Consider the following 24,957-nt stretch of genomic DNA (forward strand, 5'->3'; position numbering starts at 1 on the left):
TTCTTGTTGAGGGTTAAGTGCTAGAGCAATTAGTGGAAATCTTGGCAGTTATTAGGTGCTAAATATTTTGTGATTCCTCCTAGACCCTCTTTATTTTCCCTTCTAGCTGGCAAGAGAATAAAATCTTGGTTTTGATGAGGGATGCACATCTCTTAAGTTTTTCAATAAATTTCTCCAGTTACCATTGTATTCTTCAGGTGTCTGTGTTTTGTTTTGTTTTCCAAACCATTTTCTGGACTTTTTATCCTTATTCTACCTTGTAAATATTGATGATATTCGGGTTTACATACTTGGTAAAATTCCCTTCTCTTTTTTGCTTTCTCATACCAATTATATGTTAATTGCTCTGTCAAATACACAATAAATATGAACTGAGTAAGATACTTCATTCAGAAGGATTATTGAAAAGGGTTGGGGGAAGGGACTATTGTCATAAAAAAATGAGGACTATTGCAGTAGGGAGAACACTAAAACCAGAAAATATGAGTTTATCAAAAGTTAGGGAAAAGGTTTTTTTGTTTTTTTTTTTAATGGGAAAGAGTAAACAAAGATCAAAAGAACCAGATGTGGAAGTGAGATGAATAACAGTGTCATGATTCAGCAGATTAGGGAATGTTTTCTTGAGGCCAGCCTATTGGAAGTGACTGTTAAAGATGGGTTGTATGTTGTCATAAACTAAGATTACTCAAAGATAAAGGACTTGGAGGAAACAATCTTAAGCAAAGGTTGGTTAATAAACATTTTGTTTAGATTGATCAGTGGTGACAAAGAATTTACTAATTCTTTATCTGGCAAAGGATGGAAATTTGGAACAACCTTGTCTGATCTTGTCATAGGTAAATAAGGAAGCATGTTTGAGTCTCATCCAAGTTACTTAGGAAGGGTGGTTCTTGTCAGTAAGCCATTTCCAAAAACATAAAAGGTGAAAAGATTTTTTGACCTTCTGTTTTTCAGGATCACAGGGCTTGGGTCAATTTCAACAATGTCTAATTCAAAACATGATTTCCAGATATGGCTAAGTATATCAGAAAGACATGCTAAAAACTTAAGACAAATTTAACTTAACAGAGTTTAACTGAGTAAAGAATGATTCACAAATCAGACAGCCTCCACAACCAGGATAGATGCAGAGCAACTCCGTGGCTGCTATATGGTCAGATAACATTTATGGACAGAAAAAGGAGAGTGATGTATGATGTAGAGAAAATGGAAATGGGGTACAAAAGCAGCCAGATTGGTTACAGCTCAGTGGCTGCCTTTTTGACATGGTTTGAACAGTTGGCTGCCTGTGATTTGACCACTCTGTGATTAGTGCAAGGGTAGGTTATAGTCGGTTTACACATCCAGTTGTTACAGTTCATTATGTATGGAGAAAACTGTTGGTGGAACTTAAAATATGTAAGAGGGCAGCTTTAGGCTAAACTTTATGTCATTCCAGGGTTGCGATGTCTATTAAATAAACAGTTCTATTCAACATTTCCAAAATTAAAATCACCTTTCCTGCTAAAATTTATATTAGTTTTGGATTTTTTTCTTTTCTTAGTAGCACCTAGTTATCTAAGATAGAAATGTGAAAATGAAAACGAAAAAGGAGAATGGCTTTAATTAATCCAACCCCTCCTGGGCGTCTCATACAGTCAGTTCTCCATAACTACAGGTTCTGTATCCATGGGTTCTGCATTCACAAATTCAACTGCAGATTTAAAGTGTCCATGGGGAAACAAACATAAATCCAATATAATTAAAAATAATACAAATAAAATATAATAGAATATAACAACTACTTACATAGCAGTTACATGATATTAGGTATTATAAACACAGTAATCTAAAAATGATTTCAACTATACAGGAGGATACACATGGTTCATATGCAAACACTATACAAACTTATATAAGGGAATTGAGTGTTCGTGGATTTGGAAATGGGGCTCAGCTTCCTGGAACCAATCCTCCAGGCATATTAAGGGAAGACTGTATTTAACATACGAATTACTATAGAAGTATGTGGAAACAAATGACTAGAGTATTATAATAGCAGGAAGCTCAGTAATGAACAGACTTTTTCTAGAAATATATATTGAACTGGGTATTTTGTAATTTTTATAAAACCTTTTTTTCTCACTGAAAATACAACATGTTCTTATCAAATATATTTAATAAAAAGCATATATACACATAGAGATGTATAATAAAACAAGATCACTTTACACATGTATTTTGTAACTGCCATTCTTCTAGTTAAGAATGTGTAATGCCTATTTTCCAGTGACACAAAATTTAGTGGTATCATCTTGAGATTTCATGCTTTGTTAAAATACAGATGATCAGTATTCTTTTTCACTGGATGTCAATGTCATTTCCAGTTGTTTTATGTAAATATTTGTATAAATATATATTTTTTCTTGAGGATAAATTATTAGAATCAAAAGAAACAATCACTTTACCAATAGTTAGTAAAGTCAAATTATCTTATAGGAAATGACTATCACCTTGCAGGAAAAAGATGCAATTGTCTGTTTCCTTTCACAGTCATCTATAAGTATTGTACTTATAAATATATAATTAATTGGGTGGGTAATTTACATTTATTTGCCTTGCAAGTTTGAGCCTTTACTCATCTTTATTGTCCATCTGTATTTCAGTGTCGTGACTTGATCCACATTCTCATGTAAATGTACATTATATAGGTGGCTACATATATAATTTCCTATAAAGCCAAATTTTAAATCCTAATTCAAGACTGTTGCTCTAGCTAGGACTTCCAGTACTTTGCTGAATAGGAGTAGTGAAAGTGAACATCCTTGTCTTTTTCCAGTTCTTAAGGGAAATGCTTTCTACTTTTTCTCACTCAGTATGATGTTGGCTGTGTGTTACATATGGCTTTCATTACTTTGAGGTATATTCCCTCTATGAGTAATTTGTTAAGGGCTTTTATAAAGGGATGCTGAATTTCATCAAATGCTTTTTCTGCATCTATTGAAATGATCTGTGGTTTTAAAAAAAATTCTATTTATATTGTGCATCACATTTATTGATTTGTGTATGCTGAAACATCCTTGCATCCATGGAATAGAACCCATTTGATTGTGGCATATTCTTTTTGATGTGCTGTTAGATTTTGTTTCCTAGTATTCTGTTGAGGATATTAACAATATAGTTTGCTTTTTGTTGTTGCTTTCTTGCCTAATTAGAGTAATATCAGCTTCATAGAATGAGTTTGGGATGAATCCCTCCTCAATATTTTTGAACAGCTTCAGTCAGATTAGTATCAGTTTGTCTTTGTACACCTGTTAAAATGCAGCTATGAATCTGCCTGATCCTGGCCTGTTTTTCTGGGCATGGAAGAGGAAGTTTTTTATTGCTGATTCAATTTTATGACTAATTATTGGTTTGTTCATGACTTCTCTTTCTTCCTGGTTTTATCTTGGAAGGTCGTATGTTTTCCAGGAATTTATCCATTTCCTCTAGGTTTCCTAGTTTTTGTCCATAGGGAAGCACATAGAAATATCCGATCTTTGTGTTACTGTGGTATCAGTTGTAATGTCATCATTATCATTTCTGAATGTGCTTATTTGAATTTTCTGTTTACCTTTTCATATGTGTTCTGAGAATTCTTTATACATTCTGGACACAAGTTCTTCAATATTTGATGTGCAAGTACTTTCTCAAGTCTGTGTCTTCTTTTTTCATTTTCTTGACAGTGTTTTTTGCAGAATAAAGGTTATTTAATTTAATTAATTTATTTATTTTGAGATAGAGTCTCACTCTGTCACCCAGGCTGGAGTGCAGTGGCGCAATCTAGGCTCACTGCAAACTCCGCCTCCTGGGTTCAAGTGATTCTCCTGCCTCAGCCTCCTGAGTAGCTGGGATTACAGGCACCCACCACCATGCCCACCTAATTTTTGTATTTTTAGTAGAGATGGGGTTTCACCATGTTGGACAGGGTGGTTTCGAACTCCTGACCTCATGATCCACCTGCCCTGTCTTCCCAAAGTGCTGGGATTACAGGTGTGAGCCATAGCACCTGGCTTATTTATTTATTTATTTATTTATTTAAAGGAGGAAATTGAGGCAGTAATAAATAGCCCACCAATTTTAAAAATCCCAGCACCAGATGGGCTTTTTTTAGTTGACAGGCTATTATTCTTCTTTGCACCTCTACCAGAGGTGCAAAGAAGAGCTGGCACTATTTCTACTGAAACTATTCCAAAAATTTAAAAGGAGGGACTCCTCCATAACTCATTTTATGAGGCTAGCATTATCCTGCCATCAAAACCTGGCAGATATACAACACCAAAGATGAAAACTTTAGGCTATTATCCCTGATGAACATCAATGCAAAAATCTTCAATAAAATACTGGCAACCTGAATCCAGCAGCACATCAAAAAGCTTATCCACCACAATGAAGTTGGCTTTATTGCCAAAATGCAAGAAGGTTCAACATATACAGATCAATAAATGTAATTCATGACATAAGCAGAGAACTAAAGACAAAAACCACATGATTATCTCAATACATGCCGAAAAGGCCTTCAATAAAATTCAGCATCTCTTCATGTTAAAAGCTCTCAATAAACTAGATATTGAAGGAATGTACTCCAAAATAATAATAGCCATATATGACAAACCCACAGCCAACATCATACTAAATGGGCAAAAGCTGGAAGTATTCCCCTTGAAAACCAGCACAAGATAAAGATGCCCTCTCTCACCACTCCTATTCAACACAGTATTGGAAGTTCTGGTCAGGACAATCAGGCAAGAGAAAGAAATAAAAGCTATTCAAATAGGAAGAGAGGAAGTCAAATTATCTCAGTTTGCAGATGACATGACTCTATATCTAGAAAACCTCATTGTCTCAGCCCAAAGACTTCTTAAGCTGATAAGCAACTTCAGCAAAGTCTCAGGATACAAAATCAATGTACAAACTTTTCTAGCATTTATATACACAAAAAACAGGCAAGCAGAGATTGAAATCATGAATGAACTCCAATTCACAATTGCTACAAAGAATAAAATACTAGGAATACAGCTAACAAGGGAAGTGAAGGACCTTTTCAAAAAGAACTACAAACCACTGCTCAAGAAAATTGGAGAGAACACAAGTAGTAAAACATTTCATGCTCATGGATAGGAAAAAATATCTTGAAAATGGCTGTACTGCCCAAAGCAATTTATAGACTCAATGGTATTACCATTAAATTACCTTTGACATTCTTCACAGAATTAGAAGAAACTATTTTAAAATTCATGTGGAACCATAAAAGATCCTGTATAGCCAAAACAATCCTAAGCAAAAAGAATAAGGCTAGAGACATCATGCTACCTGACTTCAAACTATACTACAAGCCTATAGTAACCAAAATAGCATGATATTGGTACAAAAACAAACACATAGACTAATGGAACAGAATAGAGAACTCAGAAATAAGACTGAACACCTACATCCATCTGATCTTCGACAAACCTGACAAACACAACGGGGAAAGGATTCCCTATTCAATAAATGGTGCTGGCAGAATTGGCTAGCCACATGCAAATGATTGAAACTGGATTCCTTCCTTACATCTTATACAAAAATTAACTCAAGATGGATTAAGAACTTAACTGCAGAACCTAAAACTTTAAAAACCCTAGAAGAAAATCTAGGCAATACCATTCAAGACATAGGCACGAGCAAAGATTTCATGATGAAAATGCCAAAAACAATTGCAACAAAAGCCAAAATTGACAAATGAGATCTAATTAAGCCAAAGAGCTTCTATACAGCAAAAGAAACTATAATCCGAATGAACAGACAACCTACAGAATGGGAGAAAAGTTTTGCAATCTTTTCATCTGACAAAGGTCTAATACCTGAGTCTACAAGAAACTTTAACAAATTTACAAGAAAAAAGTAAACCCCATTAAAAAGAGGACAAAGGAGATGAACAGACACTTCTCCAAAGAAGACATTCATGAAACCAACAAATGTATAAAAAAAAGCTCAACATCATTGATCATTAGAGAAATGCAAATCAAAATCACAGTGAGATACCATCTCAGGCCAGTCATCATGGCAATTATTAAAAAGTCCAGAAACAACAGATGCTGGCAATGTTGCAGATAAAAGGAAATGCTTTTATGCTGTTGGTGGGAGTGTAAATTAGTTCAATCATTGTGGAAGACATTGTGGAAATTCCTCAAAGACCAAAGATCCTCAAAAATGGCAGAAATACCATTTGACCCAGCCATCTCATTTCTGGATATATACCCAAGGAAATATAAATCATTCTATTATAAAAACACATCCACACATATGTTCATTGCAGTGCTATTCACAACACAAAGACATCGAATCAACCCGAATGCCCTTCAGTGATAGACTGGATAAAGAAAATGTGGGACCTATATACCATGGAGTGCTATGCAGCCATAAAAAGAATGAGATCATGTCCTATGCAAGGGCATGGATGGAGTTGGAAGCCATTATCTTCAGCAAACTAACACAGGAACTGAAAACCAAATAACACATGTTTCTACTTATAAGTGGGAGCTGAATGATGAGAACACATGGACACATTGAGGGGATCAGTACACACTGGGGCATGTCAGAGTGAGGGGGCTGGGAGGGAGAGCATCAGGAAGAATAGCTAATGGATGCTGGAGTTAATACCTAGGTGATGGGTTGATCTGTGCAGCAAACCACCATGACACATGTTTACCTATGTAACAAACCGGTACATCCTGCACATATACCCCAGAACTTAAAAGTTGAAGAAAAAAAATAGCATATGTGACCTAGGCCTTGGTAATGAATTCTTTAGACATGACACCAAAAGCAATCAATCAAAGGTAAATTTTATTTCTTTTTAGAGCCAACTTTTTTTATTTAATTGATACCTTGTATTGCTTGTTGGTTTCAATATTATTTAGTTCTACTTCAATCTTTCTTTTTTCTTCCAGGTTTGCATTCGGTTTGTTCTTAAGGAATAGGTATACTTTATAATTTGAACTGCAAAGTAAACTAATTATATGATAATACATTTACTGAAATATCTTAAAGCCTTTTACATTATTTTTCTTAATTTTTCAAGTTTTATTTTTAATTGACAAAAGCTGCACATATTTGTGAAGTACAATGTGATGTTTCTATAAATGTATAGATTGTGGATTAACATATCCCTCGTCTCAAATACTGTTTTGTGGTGAGAACATTTAAAATTCATTCCTTTAGTTGTTTTAAAATATACAATATAGTAGGCCCCCCTTATTCACAGGGGATAACTTGGAAGACCCTCAGTGGATGCCTGAAACCTCTAATAATACCAAACTGTACATATGCCATATGCCTTTTATTTCTATAAACAAATAGATATAGTAAACTTTAACCTTTTTCCTTTAAGGACAAACTTTGTGGCTTCTCTTTAGCATATCTAAAATACCACGATCACTACTCTTGCACTTTGGAGCTATAAGTATTACTTGAACTACAATATCACAACGAGTGGTCTGATAATCCAGACAGCTACTAAGTGACTAATGGCTGAGCATCATATTTACCATGGATATGCTGGACAAAATGATTATTCATGTCTTGGGAAAGAGAGTGGAATGAGAGATTTCATTATGCTGCTCAGTATATCCTGTAATTTAAAACTTATGAATTGTGTCTGAATTTTTATTTAATGTTCTTTAACCATGGTTGACCATGTATAACTGAAACCAAGGAAAGTGAAACCACACATAAGTGGGTACTAGTGTACATTATTTTCATTGTTTTTAACTAGATATACCATGTTGTACAATAGATCACCAGAACCTAATTCTTCCACTCTGAGCATATCAGTGTTTCCTCTAGCCATGACCACCTTGGCTTGAGTAATCACTATTCTACACTCTCCTTCTATGAGTTCAATTTTTATTTTATACATGTAAGTGAGATCATGTGGTATTTGTCTTTCTGTGCCTAGCTTATTTTATGCAGTGTTATATATACCTAGTTTCATCCATGTTGTTGAAAATGACAGAATTTCCTGTACTTTTAGGACTGAATGGTATTTCATTGTATCTGAATACCACATTGTTTAATCCATTCATCCATTGATGGGCACTTCAGTTGTTTCCATATATTTGCTGCTAGGAATAATGTTTCAAAGAGTATGGGAGTACAAACATATTTTTGACATAGAGATTTTAATTCTTTGCATAGATACATAGAAATTAAATCATGTGTCATATAGTAAATCAATTTTTAGTTTGAGAAACGTTCATACTCTTTTCCAAAATGGCTATATTAATTTACATTTCTACGAACAGTACACAAGGTTTTCCTTTTCTTTACATCCTTGCCAATACTTGTTTTTCATCTTTTTGACAATAGCCAACCTAACAGGTGGGAAGTAATATCTCATTGTGGTTTTATTTGCATTTCTCTGACTAGAGATGTTTGCTGTTTTTTCATTTATCTGTTGGTTATTTGTATGTCATCTTCTGAGAGTCTATTCAATGTCTTTACTCAATTTAAATAGTTATTTGTTTACTTTTTATTGAGTAACTTGAGTTTCTTGTATCTTTTGAATATTAGTTTCTTATTCAAGGTATGATTTCTAAAATTATTTTCTACCTATCTGTAGGTTTTAAGTATCTCTTCACTCAGTTATTTCCTCTACTGTGAGAAAGTTCTCTAGTTTGATGCACTCTCATTTGTCTGTTTTTGCTTTGGTTGTCTATGCTTTAGGGGTAATGTGCACGGTGGCTCATGCTAATCCCAGCACTTTGGGAGGCCAAGGCAGGTGGATCACGAGGTCAGGAGATCGAGACCATCCTGGCTAACACAGTGAAACCCCATCTCTACTAAAAATACAAAAAATTAGCCGGCTTGGTGGCGGGCGCCTGTAGTCCCAGCTACTTGAGAGGCTGAGGCAGAAGAATGGTGTGAACCTGGGAGGCGGAGCTTACAGTGAGCCCAGATCATGCCACTGCACTCCAGCCTGGGTGACAGAGTGAGACTCTGTCTCAAAAAAAAAAATAAATAAATAAATAATTACTACCCAAACCAATGTCATGGAGTTTTGTAAGGTATGCTTTCTTCTAGTAGTTTTACAGTTTCAGATCTTACATTTATACCTTCAATTCATTTTAATTGATTCATATATAAAGGGTAAGAATCCATTTTCACTCTCTGCATGTGGATATCCAGTTTTCCCAATCCCATTTATTGAAGAGATTGTGTTTTCTTGGCTTGTCGAAAATCAGTTGAGCAAAGATGTATAAGTATGTTTCTGGGAACTCTATTTGGTTAGTCAATGTGTCTTTATGCCAGTACCATTGCTATTTTGATTATAGCTTTGTAATATATTTTGAAATTTACTAGTATGATGTCTTCAGCTTTGTTCTTTTTGGCTAAGACTGGTTTGACTATTCAGGGTCTTTTATAGTTCCATACAGATTTTAGGATTTTTTCATTTCTGTGAAGAATGACATTAGTCATTTTATAGAATTGCATTAAATCTGTTCTTTACTTTGGGTATTATAGTATGATCATCTTTACAATATTAATTTTTTCCAATCCATGAACATGGGATGTCTTTTCATTTTTGTGTGTGTGTTTTTTTTTTTTTTTTTACAAATGTTTTACAGTTTTTTATTGTAGAGTTCTTTTGCCACCTTTGTTAAATTCATTCCTAGGTGTGTGTGTGTGTTTGTTTTTTTTTTTGTAACTACTATAAATGGAATTGCTTTTTTATTTCCTTTTTAGCTATTTTATTGTTGGTATGTGGAAACACTTGATTTTGTAGCCTGCTATTATACTACATTTGTTTATTACTTTTGAGGTTTCTCGTGGTGTCTTTAGGTTTTCCTACATATGAGATTATGCCATCTGCACAGTTTACTTTGTCCTTCTCAATTTGGGTTCTCTTTATTTTTTGCTTGCCTGATTGCTCTGAATAGTGCTTTCAGTACTATGGTGAATAAATGTGTTAAAAATGGAAATCTTTCTTTTGTTCCAACTCTTAGAGGACGCTTTCAAAGTTTCCCTATTTAGTATGATATTAGCCATGGGTTTGTCATAAGTGGCCTTCATGGTTTTGAATATTTTTTGTGTGTGTACCCAATATATTGACAGTTTTTGTTATGGAGGGTTTTTGAACTTTAGCAAATGCTTTTTTGGCATTAATTGAAATAATATGTTTTTATTTTTTGATTCTGTAGATTTGATATAGCCTATTTGTTTTCTATTTAATTTATTTTAAATTTTTAATATATTTAGTGGTTATAAATGCAAGTTTCTTACATGTATATATTGTGTAGTGGTGAAGTCTGAGATTTTAGTGCACCCATCACCTGAATAGTGAACATTGTACCCAGTAGGTAATTTTTCAATGCTACTTTCCTCTTACCCTCCCACCTTTTGTAGTCTCCAGTGTTCATTATTTCTTTCTGTATGTCCATGTGTACCTACTGTTTAGCACCTATTTAAAAGTGAGAATATGAAGGCTGGGTGCAGTGGTTCATGCCTGTAATCTCAGCACTTTGGGAGGCCAAGGCAGGTGGGTCAGTTGAGCTCAGGAGTTCGAGACCAGCCTAGGCAACATGGCAAAACCCTGTCTCCACCAAAAATACAAACAAAATAAACAGGTTTGGTAGGACATGCCTGTGGTCCCAGCTACTCAGGAGGCTTGAAGTGGAAGGACTGCTTGAGCCCAGGAGGCAGAGGCTGCAGTGAATCGAGATCACGCCACTGCACTCCAGCCTGGGTGAGAGTGAGACTGTCTCAATAAAAAAATTAAAAAATTAAAATCGATAATATATGGCATTTCACTTTGTTTCTGAGTGATTTGAGGATAAAAATCACTAAATCACTAAATTGTTATTAGGATAAAAAGTCAGCCATAAAGCTATCTGGTACTGGGGTTTTCTTTGATGGGAGATATCTAATTACTGATTAAATATTCTTGCTTGTTATTATCCTGTTCAGATTTCCAGAGTATTCATGATTTAATATTGATAGGTTATATACTTCTAGCAATTTATCCATTTTTTTTCTAGGTTTTCCAATTTGTTGACACAATTGCTCCTAGTAATTTGTTATGATTCTTTGTATTTCTGCTAAGGGTTAGTCTGAGAAGGGTTGGTCAACTTTGTTCAGCTCTTCAAAAAACCATCTTTCAGTTTGTTGATCTTTTTCAGTTTTTTCATTGTCCTTATTTTAGTTACTTCTACTCTGAATTTTATTTTCTTTCAGCTAACTTTTGATTTACATTTGACCCTTAAACAGCATAGGGTTGAATTTCATGGATCCACTAATTTACAGAATATTTCAACCAAATGCAGATGAAAAATACACTACTTGTGGAACGTAAAACCTGCGTATACAGAGGACAACATTTTGTAACCAAGGGTTCTGCAGATCTGACTGTGGGATTTCAGTATGCAGATTTTGGTATACATAGGGGGTCCTGGAACCTATCCTCTCTGTATATCGAGGGATTGTTGTGTTTGGCTTTTTTTTTCCTTTTCTCTAGTTTCTTGAGGTATAATATTAGGTTGCTTATTTGAGATATTTCTTTTTTTCTTATTAAAGGCTTTTAGTGCTATGAATTTTCCTCCTAAAACTGCTTTGCTGCCTCCCATATATTTTAGTAAGTTGTGTTTCCATTTTCATTTGTCTCAACGTATGTTCAGCATTTCTCTTAATTTCTTCTTTGACTCAATAATTGTTCAGAAGCTTATTGTTGAAGTTCTGTTTATTTTTCCATGATTCCTTCTGTGATTGATTTGTTGTTTTATACCATTGTGGTCAGAAAAAAAAATACTTGACATAACTTCAATTTTTTAAAATGTGTAAAAACTTTTTTGTTGCGCAACATATAATCTATCCTGGAGAATATTCCTTCTGAACTTGGAAAAAAATATATTCTGTAACTGTTGGATGAAATATTCTGCCTGTGTTTGCTAGGTTCATTTCAACTAAAGTATGCTTTAAGTCCAATGTTTCTATATTGAGTTTCTGTCTGAATGATCTGTCTGGAGTTGAAAGTGGGTTACTTAAATCTCCTACTGTCATTGTGTCACAGTCTAGGTCTCACTTCACATCCTTTAATATTCATTTCATATATTTAAGTGCTCCAGTGTTGGGTGCATATGCTTCTCTATCACTATGTAATGACCTTATTTTTCTTTTTTTAATCTATTTTGACCTAACATTTACTTGGCCTGTTATAAGTATGGCAGGAGGAGGTATCCCCCTCCTGCCCTCCTTTGGTATCTATTTGCATGAATATTTTGTTCTGTCCTTTCACCTTCAGTCTATAAGTGTCCATTAAGGTAAAGTGAATCTCTTACGGGCAGCAACCTATAGTTACATCTTTTTTTATTTTTATTTATTTATTATTTTATGAGACGGAGTTTGGCCCTTTTTGCCCAGGATGGAGTGCAATGGCACGATCTCGGCTCACCACAACTTCTGCCTCCCGGGTTCAAGCGATTCTCCTGCCTCAGCCTCCCAAGTAGCTGGGATTACAGGCATGTGCCACCATGCCTGGCTAATTTTGTATTTTTTAGTAGAGACAGGGTTTCTCCATGTTGGCCAGGCTAGTCTCTAACTCCCAACCTCGGGTGATCAGCCTGTCTTGGCCTCCCAAAGTGATGGGATTACAGGTGTGAGCCACAGCGCCCAGCCAGTTTGTTTTATGAGACAGAGTCTCGCTCTGTTACCCAGGCTGGAGTGCAGTGGTGCGATCTCGGCTCACTGCAAGCTCTGCCTCCTGGGATCACTCCATTCTCCTGCCTCAGCCTCCCAAGTAGCTGGGACTACAGGTGCCCACCACCACGCCTGGCTAATTTTTTGTATTTTTAGTAGAGACTGGGTTTCACCATGTTAGCCAGGATGCTGTCGATCTCCTAACCTCATGATCCACCCGCCTTGGCCTCCCAAGGTGCTGGAATTACAGGCATAAGCCAGTGCGCCTGGCCCCTGTTTTGTTTTGTTTTAGTAGCCACTGTTTTTTTTCTTTTAATGCCTTTTGATTGGGAAATATAATCAATTTGTATGACTGACAGGTAAGGACTTATTCCTCTCATTTTGTTAGCTATTTCCTGGTTGTTATGTGTACCCTTTGTTTCTTTATTCTCCTCTCTTTTACTGTGTGGTCTGACAGCTTTCTATCATAATATGCTTTGGATCTTATCTTTTGTGTATCATATGCTTTTGCTTTGTAGTTACCTAGAGGATTAGATAATTACCATATACTGAACAAGCTACTTTATGCTGATAAAAACTTAATTTTTGATGGTATATACAGATTCTATACTCCCCCTCCTCTCATGTTTTATGTTTTCGGTGTTACAATTAACAATTTTTATAATTTGTATGTTTTCACAAATTGTTGTAGTTTCAGTTGCTTTTAATTTAGTTTTGCATTGTAACCTTAATTCTAGATATTTAATGGTGGTTTTACTAACCACCATTGCAGTATTAGCGTTTTGGATTTGACAATGTATTTTTATCAGTTTTTTTATTTCATATTTTGATATTATAATTTCATGTCTTCTTTCTTCAGCTTAAATAATTCCCTTTAGCATTTCCTATAATGTAGGTCTACTGGTGATATACTCTCTCACCTTCATTTGTCTGAGAATGTTTTATCAACAATTTTTTCTTTCAGGGTTGTGAATGTATCTTTCCACTCTCTTCTGTCCTGTAAGATTACAGATGAAAAATCTGCTGATAATACAACGAGAAGTTTCGTTTGTACGTAGTAATTCAGTTTTCTGTTACTGCTTTCAAAACTCTCCCTTTGTCTTCAAATTTTGACAATTCAATTATGACATGTCCTGGTTTGGGTCATTGCCATTATTTCTTTGATTGTGTTTTCTGTCTTTCTCTTCTTCTCCTGAAAACAAATATGTGTATGTTGTTTCGCTTGATGATGTCTCATATATCTCTAAAGCTATCTTCACTCATCATTCTTTTTTTTTCTTCTGCTGATCCAGATTAGAAGATTTTCTTGTATCTGTCTTCTAATTCACTGACTTTTCTTCTTGATTTGTCTGCTGTTGAAACCCTCTACTGAATTTTCTAGTTGTTATAGTTTCCTTCACTTCTATGATATCTGACTGGTATTTTTTTGTACTTTACTCTCTATCTTATTGTTGAAATTAATGGGATTTTTTCCTTGCATTGCTCTGCTGTCTTCGGAGGTCATCTTTGTTAAAGCAAACTAAATATGGCCTGAGAAGGACTCTGTGCTTCTATACTTGAGTCCCTGTGGATAAACTGTAACCTACCTTAATAGTCAGACAAAATTGAAAACCTAACTTAGGAGTATGCACCTATAACAATAACCGAGTCTTGGCCAATCCCAGCGGCAATACTTCAACCACTCATAGACTGCTAAGTGTTCAAACTGTGTTTAATAAGACAATGCCAACCTGTAATCAGTCCAGCTGTTTCTGTACCTCACTGCCTATTTCTGTACATCATTTCCTGTTTTTTGTCTATAAATCTTCTACCACATGACTGCCCTGGAGTCTCTCTGAATCTGCTGTGATTCTGGGGGTTGCCTGATTTGTGAATCACTCATTGCTCAGTTAAACTCCTTTAAATTTAATATGGCTAAAGTTTTTCTTTCATCATCTTTATGAGCATTATTTTGTGTTCCCTGTTGGGTAGCTTCATTCTACTAAGGCTGTTTTTTTTAGAGATTTATTTTTTCTTTTATTTGGAATATATTTCCATGTTTATTCCTTTTTCTTGATTTTTCTGTGTTGGTTTCTGCACATTATGTAAGAAATATGTCTCTCCCATTCTTTTCAGATTGTAGTTGCGTAGGAGAATGATCTCAGCAATCTATCTGGCCGGAAATTTTAAGATGCCTCTTCTAATATTTGTGTTTGTCTGAATTGCTTTTTCTGTTTTTGGTAGTCCTCAGAAGACTATGATGTGCAATGTCCCATCAGCACCCAAAGACTGATAAGTTAGAAACCAGTTTCTCTAGATATAGCTGGAAAGCCTGGAGTATAAAGTTTTCCTAGTTCCTTCTATCTTCATAATGAAGCTAAACACAGGTGATTGTCTCTCACTTTGCATTAAGCTGGGGAAAAAATGAGGGGAAGGTCCATATTCGTATTCATATTGTACCATCTGACCCTGAGGAGACAGCTACTGGAAGTTGTTCTGTTGTATGTCCAACCCTTTGTTTTCTGTGGTCTTAAGAGACTCAGAAAGACAAAGTCCTATAGACTCCCAGAACTAGATCATTAAGCAAACAGTCTCATGGGTGGAATCTAAAGTTGTGGCTTTGGTGCATGCATAAAGTTTTCCAGGTAGAATCGCTAGACATGGATTTATCACTGGGGTGAGCCAAAGAAAAGGCTTAGCATGTGCTGAGCTCCCACTCAGGCTGCTAGAGGGCTACTGTTGTGTCCCTGTATGGCTCCCTGAAGCAAGTTAGAAGCCAGGCCATCAAATAGCCTCTGGAAGATCGTATCATAAACCCCTACTGGAAAGAAACAGGAAGTTGTTTTCAAGCCCCGTCTCTGCATTGCTTTTAGGGGACAAGGCTCTTGAACATGTTTGCATGCTCATAAAAAACTGCGACTTTTTTCTCTGTAGTCTGGAGAGACTCACATATGCCTAATTTCCTCTGCTCTTGAAGTTGGTGAATTAACAGCCACACTGTAGTTAGAGTGCTATATGTGTTGTCCAAACCCTCATCTCCACAGAGAGAAGCAGGCTGTTTGGGATTCCTTCCTGATTTTATTTCACACACCGGGGTCCCTGGTCCATGCCTCAGTGTACCTCAGCTTTTTTTGCTGATTTGATACAAATGTTTTCTTAGTTGATAAGAAGAAGCCTCTTAACTCATTTCTGACTCTCTTAGATTGAATTAATATGTGAATAAATGTTTAGTCAGAGTGCCTACTGGTAGAGTCAGGAGCCTTCTATTCTGCCATGTTGCAGAATAGAAATCACCTCAAGCCTTCTACATTATTAACTTCCACAAAAAAACCTATGAGATGAATATTATTTTTCCCATTTGATAGACAAAAAATTTGTGACTAAGGAATGTCAAGTCAACTTCCACAGGTTACATATGTAATAGGTGATAGAGTGTATTAGTTCTCACATTGCTAAAAAGAGATAGCTGAGATTAAGTAATTTAAAAAGAGAAGAGGTTTAATTGGCTCATGATTCTGCAGGCTATATAGGAAGTATGGCTTGGGGCATTTGCTCAGCTTCTGGGGAGGCCTCAGGAAACCCACAATCATGGTGGAAGATGAAGGGGGAGCAGACATCATATACGGCAGGAGCAAGAGAAAGAGAACAAGATGCAACATACTTTTAAGCAGCCAGATTCAGAAGTCACTCACTATCATAAAGACAGCACCAAGGCGATGGTGCTAAACCATTATGAGAAATCCACCCCCGTAATCCAATCACCTCCCACTAGGCCCCACCTCCAATACTGAGGATTATAGTTCAATATGAGAGTTGGATGGGGACATATAACCATACTATATCATAGAACTTAATCAACTTTTGATAAACTCCTTATTGTATATGTTATAAAATGTCATTTGACTTCATACCTATTTAAGAGTTCTGAATAGTTTCTAAGGTTTTTACTTTTTTTTTTCTTATACAGTAACGTACTTTAGACTAGTAGATTTACAATGCAGGGATAAAGAAGTTTGACAAGTAGGACTGAGGGAGAAGAGTCATGATCAGAGAAAATGGATGCTAAATATATTCCTGTGTTACTCTTAGCATCATTGGTACCACATAGGTTTTCATAGCTTCAAAATGCTCAGATTCTAAGCAATAAACTAATGATTGTATCATTTCATTACTTAATATTAGATATGGTAATTTATAACTCTTAGGCCAACACTCCAGAGTTTTCATAAAATATTTACAGAATGATTTCCGTAAGCATATGGTTTTCTGTGATACTAGTTGATTGCCCTCCATGATGGCAACACCCTCAGGCTTTTGCATTAGGTTGACTGAGTGGCCTGACTTTTTAGTGGTTACAGTACCATTTTTTACATTTATCAGATAATCAAATTGCTTAAGAAATAATATCAAGTAGGATTACCCATGATCTATGTCCTGCTTTGGACCAACAGAGTATCTTAGAACCAGACTGTCTGGTTTGAAAAAGACAACTCAGTGATTTTCACAACTATGTATGGTCACCATCTTTCTGATGAGATGGACAGATATACAGGAAATATTAGGATAGATATATTAGGAAATATCTGGGTATAAAAGCAGCTCCTGCTACTAAGTGGTTGATTTTCCTTTCTGTTCTGACAACTGTGGGCTGTGTGTGAGGAGAAACATACATTGCCTTTGCTCTCACCTTCATACTATGAAATTAGATAGATATTCTCTTTACTGCTGGAAGAGAAAAAGTCAAATTGTTTTCTGTCATTCTCTATGATTAAAAACAGAGGGAAGAAGAGAGGGAGGGAGGAAAGAAGGTAGGAAAGAAGAAAAATGATAAAATACCCCATGTATTTGACATCCAAACTAACTTACCTCTGGCATACTGATTTAGGCAAGAGTCACCTTCTATGCTGAATTAGAAGGAATTGCTAATTATCATGTATTTTGAAGCATAAATCAGGAAGCCCCTGAGAAATCCAAAACCATTACCTGACTACATATGTAGCTGTAAGTAATGACTGTTTGTAAAAGACTTTGAAGATGAAAAGCAGTTTAATTGGAGTAACCCTCAATCATACAGAAGCAGGAAACCTAAGTAAATGAAAATATTAGAACATGAATGGATTATTTTAAACTAGAATAACAGGACTTTAAATGTGTGATTTTTTTTCTCTTTTCTTGGAATGTCAGTTAAAGTTACAAAGCTAAAATCAATATGCTAAGTTTCTAAATAGAGCTACAAACATATCCTATGGGACATAAGAAGAAAAGCTGCACTTGGTGGTTTGAGTATCATCTCTCCTGACATACCTTGAGCCTGTGTAAAAAAGAAAAGCTACTTTGAAAGGAATTTGTAGGACTAAATTTCCTTTTGGATTTTCTCTTCTCCCAAGAGAAGGAGGTATGTGCTCTGCTCTTCCCAAATCAAAGAAAGTAGATCTTGCTAAGAGAACTGCTCAAAGACATGGGGTGCTTGCAAAATTAAAAAGATGGGCATTTTACTCAATGGATGGAAAAAAAGAGACCTTTCTGTGGTCATTGGGAATAAAAAAGGGACAAATTGGCAAAGGTTATACATATATACACATCATTATTTTATTTTACCTTGGGACTTAGGGGATTTTGTGACAATAGAAATTTTGACCTACTTCCCCTATGAGCTCTGGTATCAGAAGTCTGACTAGAGCACGCAACAATGGCAGAAAGGAGAAAGAGCAACAAATACTAGACAAAATATATTTTTAATTATTTATCAGAGCAAATAGCCCCAAAATTAACTGACCCTAAAATGTGTTTTTCATAGAACTTAACACCAAACAAACTAGATTAGTTTTATTTTTGTTTTAGAAAGTATACTTTTTGAGATTTGACTTTAGGATATACTCATATTATTTTATAATCCATGTTAGGCATGATCAATAATTTAACCTGATTTCATTACTCACACCCAACTGCTTAGGAATTCATTCCCAAAATTAGTATTTGCTCTATTTTTTCCTTTCCACATTATGTGTATTCATTTTTTATATTTATAAATTTGCCAGATGCAAAAGTAGTAATCTCCACTGTTTTTGCTTAAACAAGTGGAGGTTTATTGCTAGTATGACACATTCACAATGGCAATAAACCTATATCAGCAGAGAGTGATCTTTAAAGACCTTCATGATCAGCAAGAAAACATCTTTCTGCCACTGCACAGTGGTTGGTGCAGCAACTTCCAGAGGGCAGCCAGGAAGGCATTTCAGAGGCTGACTTTCTGGTGGACATGAAAGCCACGGGTCCACTGTTGACTCCTTATTGCTTTGTTAATGTCAGTTTGTCAGTTTTTTTAATAGTGTTGGAAAGCTGGCATTCAGCAATTAGGGTAAGCATATAATACATTTCAACTCTGAAAATGGGGCAATACAATCAGATTCTGGTAGATCTGCAAACAAAATGCAAATATATGGCCTGGGCTACTACTGCTGGTGTTGTACTGACTAGTGATTCTGGTTGGCAGAGGAGGGACTAGAAATTACCTTGCGCGGAAATCTACACAATACCTATTCTAAAGAGAAACAAGGTTTCTTGACTACAAAGGTCATTTTATTACTATAAAGGTTAAGACGTTTGTTCCTTTCTAGAAGTTTATAATGACAAAGTATCAGCTTTGTGTAAATTTATACTTGAGTATGTGTATGTAAAATCTTTGTAACAGGTTTTGAAAATTATAACACTAACACCTCTAAATTTTTTACCTACTGGAAGCAGGAGCTTGACCTAACTTTATCAATTAAATCATCTGCCTCTTTTAGTCAAAACTAATGTGATTTTGTAATTACTTAACATTAATCAGTTTCTCGTAGTGTTTGATGTATTTGAATATTATGAGAATAATGTGAGGTTCTACTTTCTTGCATGGATTTCATGAGACACAATCTTGGGATGCTATTTTAAACCAGTGAAAACATAAGAGTAAGATCCAAAGTGACTTAGGGTCACATTTGGACTTTATTACCTACTAACTCTTATAGCCTCAATTCATTAATGAAAAAGAAATTTGATGCTTTTCAGATTTGTTGTGAGAATTAGATTAAAAGATTTTGTGCTTATGTGTCTGTATAAGATAGCTAATCAAATATTAAATCTGTTAATATTCTTAGTTTTAGATTTATTTTAAATTACCTAGCATAAGGCAAGATATCTTTCTTTGAAGTAAAATTTTAATGAGCTGTCTACTACCTTTTTTCCCTATGTGATCTGCTCTGATAGTTTAAATCAATTTCTTCAGCAAATATTTATTGAAAGTCCATGATGCTAAATACAGTGCTGTTAGTTACTGTAAACATTAAACAGATGAACTGAATACTGATTCCAGATTTTAAAATGTCATGGCCAGGTGTAGTGGCTCACATCTGTAATTCCAACATTTTAAAAGGCAAAGGCTGAATGATCCCTTAAGGCCAGGAGTTTGAAACCAGCCTGGGCAACATAGCAAGACCCCTTCTCTACAAAGATAAACCTGTTAGCTGGGCATCGTGGCACACACTTGTGGTTCTAGCTACTTGGGAATCTGAGGTGAGAGGATCACTTGAGCCCATGAGTTTGAGGATTCAGTGAGCTGTGATTGTGCCACTGTACACCAGCCTGGGTGATAGTGGAGGACCTCGTCTCTTAAAATAGTCAGAATTCAATATGAAAGCTGGGCATGCTGGTTCACGCCTGTAATCCCAGCACTTTGGGAGGCCAAGGTGGGAGGATCACGAGGTCAGGAGATCGAGACCATCATGGCTAACACGGTGAAACCCCATCTCTACTAAAAATATAAAACATTAGCCGGGCGTGGTGGCGGGTGCCTGTAGTCCTAGCTACTCGAGAGGCTGAGGCAGGAGCATGGCATGAACCCGGGAGGCGGAGCTTGCAGTGAGCCGAGATCGCACCACTGTACTCCAGCCTGGGTGACAGAGCAAGACTCTGTCTCAAAAAAAAAAGATTTCAATATGAAATATATTCATAAATATTTTTACTATAAACAAAAAAGGATATTAAAGCAAGAAAGGACATAAAATTTATAATGTGAAAAGAGATTAATTACAGCTGCAAGTAAATATGAAAGAAAAGTTTCTGGAGGCATGTAGGCATGAATAAAGAGGATATATATACAGGAAATTTTAATTACAGAGAAGGGTATATGTCTTAGTCTGTTTTTGCTGCTTTAAGACAATACCACAGACTGGCTAATTTACAAATTTACATAAATTAATGTCTCACATAGTTCTGGAGGCTGGGAAGTCCAAGATCAAGGTGTCAGCAGTTTTGTTGTCTCACGAGCTTTCAGTGTCTGCATACAAGGTGGTTCCTTGAATGCTGTCTTTCCTGAAGGAGAAAAATACTGTGCCCTTAATGTGGCAGAAGGGAGGAGGGCAAAAAAGGATGAAATTTCCATCAAGGTGTTTTTTATAAGGGCATATAATAATTCATGAGGGTGAAGCCCTCAATGCTCAATCCCCTCCTAAAGTTCACACTTTCTAATACTGTTTCATTGGGGATTGAATTTCAGCATGAACTTTAGAGAGGACAAAACATTCAAATCATAGCAGCATAAAAAAGACGAGAGAAAGCCTTGAAGGTAAATAGAAAACAGCAAAGTACTCTTTTTCTCTGAAGGAGATACGTTGTAGAGTAGATTAGAAGATGATATTGAAAGATAAGGTTTGGACAAGATCATAAAGATCCTGAAATGCTCATTTAAGTGGTGGTTTATACTTTTTTCCTCATAATATTAGGCACGAGGCAGTCAGTCTCCAAGATAGTCTTTAATTCTGCTCCCTGCTCTTATTCACTCTTTTGTGTACTCCTGTTCTACACTGAATTAGGGATAGCCTTGTGTGATATACAGTGGAATTACACAATGTGACTTCGGAGTCTAGATAATAAAAGGCATTCTAGCTTCCTCTTTGGTATCTTGGATCACCGGCTCAGAGAAAGCCTGTACCATGTCATGAGAATCCTTAAGGAGTCACATGGAGAGCTCCATGTGAAGAGAAACTGAGGCCTTTATCCAGCATTCAGAAAGCTACGCATTTCATAAGGGAGCCACCTTGGAAGTGCATCCTCCAGACCCAGTTAAGCCTTCATGTAAACCAAACCAAACAAAAACAAATAATCCAAGTCAGTATTTTTACAACTGCTAAGACTTAACAATAATCCATCTGTGTGCTATGATACATATACACACACTCACACCTCAATCTTAGCTCTAACATTGTATGGTGTTTTTTTGTTTCTTCTTCTTTTTTCTTTTTTTTTTTTTTTGAGACAGAATCTCACACTGTCGCCTGCGCTGGAGTGCAGTGGCATAATATCGGCTCACTGCAACCTCCACCTCCCAGGTTTAAGTGATTCTCCTTACCTCAGCCTCCCAAGTAGCTGGGATTACAGGCGCCTGCAACCACACCCGGCTAATTTTTTTGTATTTTTAGTAGAGACGGGGTTTCACTATGTTGGCCAGGTTGGTCTTGAACTCCTAATCTCATGGTCTGCTTGCCTCAGCCTCCCAAAGTGTTGAGATTGCAGATATGAACCACTGTGCCCATTGTATGTTTTAATGTTATACAGGAAGTTCCTGGTAGAAATTGAGAATGGAATATTACGTAAAATCCTTTCTAGGACAGTTTTTTCCCCCCCAGTGAGACCCAGAGAACTATAATATATATATAAGATATACATTATATACATAAATATATATGAAATATATATAAATATATTATATATTATATATTTTATAAAATATATATATTTTTATATATTATCTGTAATATATAAAAATATATATAATTGTGTTTGGAGAAAAATAAAATAAAATACAATGATTAGAGATGGAATCAGAGAGAGAAGGAAGGTTCTCCGGCCTGTCATGAATTTTCTATTGCTGTCTTCAAGTTTCACCAATATCTTGGTGGTAACACTTAAGAATGGTAGCTTTAGAAGAGACCAGAAAAATGGGGCACTTATTTTACCACAGCTCTTCAGGTAGTCCAGATCCTGCTGAAGTTGGTTAGATACAATTAGATTAACACTGTATCTGGGCTGATCCTCAAGACATGTCTGGAACCCAGGAAATGAAAGAAAATGATATATGGTGAGCACTAACCTATATGACAGTACTAAGCCAAGTGGGCAAGTATGCATTGTGAGACAGAAGCATTAGTGTTTCCTTCTTTTTTTTTTTTTTTTTTCTTGAGACGGAGTTTTGCTCTTGTTACCCAGGCTGGGGTGCAATGGCACAATCTTGACTCACCACAACCTCCGCCTCCTGGGTTTAAGCGATTCTTCTGCCTTAGCTTCCCAAGCTGCTGGGATTACAGGTGCCCACCACCACACCCAGCTAATACTTTGTATTTTTAGTAGAGACAGGGTTTCTCAATGTTGGCCAGCCTGGTCTCGAACACCTGACCTCAGGTGATCCACCCGCCTCAGCCTCTCAAAGTGCTACGATTACAGTGGTGAACCACCATGCCTGGCCTAGTGTTTCCTTCTATCACCTGTGGAAATCATACTATCATGTATCTATTATGTGGTCAGTCTTCAACAGTAGGTTTGACTGACTCAAAACCTTGGCATTCTTACACCTCCAGCATAAAGTCCTTGATATTCTCGCAACTCTAGCATGATTCTTCTGTTTCCTAAATCCTGGCTGTTTTCTAGGACCCAAGTAGCATTGAATTTTCTTAGTTCTGAGTGTCAGACTTCAGACTCAGCCTCTTCCATAAGCCTGAAAAATTTCTCTATTTCTATATTTACCTTATCCAATGTGATATTTTAATTTTTAAAAACTCTTTGCTAAAGCATAAAATGTTTGATAGACATGATACAAGGTCTTACTGAAATTCATTTGAAAGAGCCCCTTAAAAGTATAAAATAACCATACTTCTCTGATTAGCCACTAAAGCACTATTTCCTATTTTTCCGACTTTGACTACTTTCACACATCTAATTATGAGGTACAGGAAGATTTCTTGTGTGTAGAGCTCAATAGGAATGGTTTAAGGATGCTGGGAAACCAGTGCAGCTGTCATGGTGACACCTCTCCAGCTGTGAGGACAGAGAGAGTGGGATGGGAATAGTCTTCCCTCCTTGGAGCTTTCAGATGCCTGGCAGCAACCAATCTGTGCCCAGAATCCTAGGGGCAAAGAAGAGGAAGTAGCTAGGTAGCAGCCTAATAACATTTTCCTTAAGCCATCTGGTTCTAGAATGTGATACGCAATGCTTGAGGAATATAGAGTAGGCAGGAGAAATGAGGGCTTTTAACATCAATAAGAAAAAAAAATTCAATTTGAAAAATGTCCTAACTCACCTTTGGCTACCTTTCCTAAGCCCTCTTTAAGCCAACCCTGATTATTATTTAAAATATAACATTTTTACAGTAAATATATTTGATACTGGTAATCATATTAGTAACAGCAGTGGAATCGAACAACTGATTTGTAACTAGAGATTTGGTAATAAGGGAAGAAAGCCTTTGTATTTTGAAATAATCGTGACTATCTGTTAAAATAGTACTTCCAGGTTTTGTCATCATCCACCTCCTCATCACCCTTTTCCCAACCCCCAACCTGGGCAGGCCCTGATATAATCCCCTTCACTTTAATCAGGCAACCCTTTATAGAATGAAACTTCTTGTTGAGAAACTGCAGTTCTCTGTTTCAAAGAGCAATGGTGTAGACTGCATTTCCTTGGATCCTCTTGGATCCTCTTGTTGTTAGCAGTGGTAGTGTTACATGACATTTCAATCGACTATAACAAGGTTGCCCTTTTCTCCCTCCCTGCCCCTGCAAGAAAGGCGCTTGAGGGGAAAGAAGGTCAAATATATCAAGTCTACAAAAGTTTCAGACATATTCCTAATGAATATACTTCCAGATTATTTTGTCCATTATTTTCATAGTTTACTTTTGAGTATTAATGATAAACTATTACCCAAACATTAACTCACAATGATTCCCTAACCTAGGCTCTTGTGGAAGTAAACAAAAATGATCCCGGGAACTCTTAGGTAGCTAAGTGCACTTTTGTTAACTGAAGACTTACGAATCTTGATATTATTTGGATATTTGTCCCCACCCAAATCTCATGTGGGAGGTAGGGCCTGTGGGGAGGTGCTTGGGTCGTGGGAGCAGGTGCTGTCTTCCATATTGAGTTATCACAAGATCCGGTCATTTAAAAGCATGTGGCACCTCCCCACCCACCCTTTCTCTCACTTGGTCCTGCTTCTGCCATGTGATGTACCTGCTCCCCTTCGCCTTCCACCAAAATGTA

The 24,957-nt window shown here is 36.3% G+C and overlaps 2 long non-coding RNA genes across 2 annotated transcripts in view; one reads left to right on the forward strand and one right to left on the reverse strand.

Moving 5' to 3' along the window:
- Nucleotides 1–24,957, forward strand: part of LOC129057662 (uncharacterized) — a 175,371-nt gene that overhangs the window by 20,269 nt on the left and 130,145 nt on the right. The window lies entirely within an intron of this gene.
- LOC129057663 (uncharacterized) overlaps nucleotides 1–24,957 on the reverse strand; it is a 47,789-nt gene that overhangs the window by 2,397 nt on the left and 20,435 nt on the right. The gene's annotated exons all lie outside the window — the stretch shown is intronic.

Source organism: Pongo abelii, chromosome 12 (genome assembly GCF_028885655.2).
Source record: "Pongo abelii isolate AG06213 chromosome 12, NHGRI_mPonAbe1-v2.0_pri, whole genome shotgun sequence".
NCBI lineage: Eukaryota > Metazoa > Chordata > Mammalia > Primates > Hominidae > Pongo > Pongo abelii.